Below are 3,410 nucleotides of genomic sequence, written 5' to 3' on the forward strand. Positions count from 1 at the left end.
TTATAATAAATATAGAGTAGTTCGGCCTGTATCCGTTTTAGAATATAGATTTAGTATTAATACTATAGAATTCTATTTTCCCCTATTTTCTAATTCTTTATCCGTCCCCTCTTTTCGCCCTCCTTCTATATTTCTTTAATAATAAATAGGTCTTCCTTCTATATTTCTAATAATTATTATTTTAATAATAATAATTATTTTTTATCCTTCTATACCTTCGCTATTACTATATACCCGCTTATATTTCCTATAATAATATTTTCATCCTCCTTCCTTAATTTAATAATAGCTTCGCTTATAAACTTTACCCTCTTTTTTATTATTCTATCCTTTCTACTATCGCCCTTAATTTCCTTTCGCTTCCTTTTTTCCTTATTTAATTCGCCCTCCCCCTATAAATTCCGTCTTTCTTCCTACAATTCAACCCCTTCATCCTCTAACGCCCAACCTTCTTCTATTTCGCTTATATCCTATTATTATTCTTTCTCTTTTACTACCGTCCTCTAAATCTCCTTTCTAATTAAAATTACCCGTTTTACTAATACCTTTACTATTTAATTTTCTTTTATTATCCGACTTTTCTCTTTACCCCTTTTAATAATTTTTATTAATAAGTAATTACCCCCTACCTTCTATTCTTCTCTTTATAATTATAATTTCCTTAATAACTTATCTATTAAATTTAATTTTCCTAAATAATATTTAATCCTAAAATTATATATTATTAATTCTAATATTTACTAATTCTATTTCGTATTAGCCCGCTCCTTTTTTTAAAAATATTATAGGTTTAAATAATTTATAATTATTCGGAATAGTTTATTTATATATAATAAATATTATTTTTATACTTTTAATATTCTTACGATTATTAATAACTCTCTATCACCAACCTTATACTTAATTTCCTCTAGCGATTTCTTTTTTAAAAAGAAAACTATTAAATATTATTTATTTCTATATAATTATATAAGAACCGTCCTAATTGCGAAGTCTAATACGTCTATCTCTATTCGAATTTATAATATTGGGTCGAAATAATACAATATAGGAGTTTCCTAGAATTACTTTTTAAATTCTACGAATATTTATTCTATTTCCTTTATAAATTCGAATAGCTTCCGTTTATCCCCCTTTAATAATTCCGTTAGGGGCGTAGTTACTTTAAAATACAACGTTACAAAATATCGATAGAATTTTATAAACCCTAGGAAAATTTGGATATTATAAACGTTCGTTGGAGCCTCCTATTCTACAATTACTACTACCTTCTTTAAATCTATTACTATACCCTCTAGAGAAATAATATATTTTAAAAATAATACCTACTTTGTATAAAATTTATATTTACCTAAATTTATATAAAGGTTATAATTTTATAGCTATTAAAGGATTTCCTTAATATAATTAATATAGTCTTCTTTATTTTCACTATATATTAGAATATTATTAAAATAAATAATATATATTATATTTATTAGCCCCGCTAATATATTATTAATATATATTTAAAATATTACTAGTATATTCGCTAATCCTATTAATATAATTAAAAATTTATAGTATTTATACTTCATACGAAATGCTATCTTCTTTTTATTTCCCTTTCGAATCCGAATTCTATAATATACGTCCTTTAAATTTAATTTTATAAAGACCTTAATTAATAATAGCCAATTAAGAATCTTTTAAATAAAAGATAATACTATCCAATTTTTTTTTATAACTTTATTCAACGCTTTAAAATTAATATAGAATTTTAATTTTCCACCCTTCTTCGGAATAAAAATAATAGGAATATTTACTAAATTAATAAAGGGATAAATCTATCCCTTTTAGAGTATTTCCGCTAATTATTCGTATAATATTTTTAATTCTTTAATATTTAACATATAAATTAGTCCCTAAAGCGTTAATTCTCTTTCAATTAAATTAATATAATATTTTAGCCAATTATATTAGAATAGGGGTATAGCCGAAACTTTAAATACCAATTAGAACTCTTTATATTTTAGCGGAATAATCGGTTCGGAAATAACGGGTTCGCCTTCTATTTCCTTTAGTAATTCTAGGAATTATGATAATATTAATTCTGTAGGGGGTATTAAAGTAGGGTAAATACTATTAAATACTTCTTAAAAAACTTTTACTAGGAGGGTAGGGACCGGAAGTAATTCGGCTAATTCTATTATAATAAATAGAATTATAAGTTCTAATATTAAAGAAGAAGGGATTTCAAATAGGATATTCGTATATATAGGAAAACAGAAACCCTCCTTTACCTTTATTATTTCCTAAGGGTCTAATAATAGAATTAAATCCTACTATAGCCCTACTAGGACGGTTATAATATTGTATACTTCTTTTACTAGGGTTATATTCAATATGAGATTGTTAGCTTTAATATAAAATTAAAATAATTATTACTATTAATTAATATTAGGGTTTTATTTATAAAGTTAAAAGTAACCGAGGATAATTTTTATAACCGGGGATTTAATTATAATAAAAGTAATTCGCTTCGTCTATTTAATACTATAGGAATTATATATTTTAATAAAATAAGTAATTATATTATATATAAGAATAGGCCGAAGGGAGAAATTAATAAAATAATAGGGTATTAAATTAATTTTTATATTTAATAGGAATAAATACTTATTAATTAAATTTAATTCCGCATCCGAATTTATTAACTTTCGTATATTCTACTAATCTCTATAAGTCCTTATTAATAATTTTATCTTTAGATATATTTACAATTTACCTATATTATTCTAAATAGTTATAATTACCGCTTTAACCGCAATCAATTCAACGTTCGCTCTATACAAGGGGGTACTTACAAGGATAGGGTAATTCTATACTAAATAGCTAATTTAATTATAATTATAATAAGCTTAGTTTAGGTACACTATTATAAAATAGCCCATTATACTATATTCGTAGTAGGTATTCGGTAGCTTCGGTTGGATATACCGGCTATACGTATAACCTTTCTAATAATAAAGGGAATAAATAAAATTAGAATTTATTTAAAAAATAATAAGGGGGCAATAGAGAAAATTAGAGGGATTATTATTATAGGATAATTAAGAAAGGATATTTAAAGAGGAGGTAGGAGGGTACGAAAATAAAAAAGACAATGGATTATACTTTAAAAATACTTAGTATTAGTAATATAATATAGATGGTTCAATATTTTCTAAACCTTCTAACCGTTCTATATATACTATTACTTTATTTATTATATTAATACTAACTATCGAAAAGACGCTTTATTTAAAGAGGGGGCGTAATTAATTAGTTTAAATAATAATCCGAATATATTCTAATTAATTATATAATAAATTAAATTCTTTAGTATAATAGCAATTATAAAAATTATAAACGGTTTTTAAAGTACTTTA

This window comes from Neurospora hispaniola, assembly GCF_033458365.1.
Source record: "Neurospora hispaniola strain FGSC 10403 chromosome Unknown B0T23scaffold_3, whole genome shotgun sequence".
NCBI lineage: Eukaryota > Fungi > Ascomycota > Sordariomycetes > Sordariales > Sordariaceae > Neurospora > Neurospora hispaniola.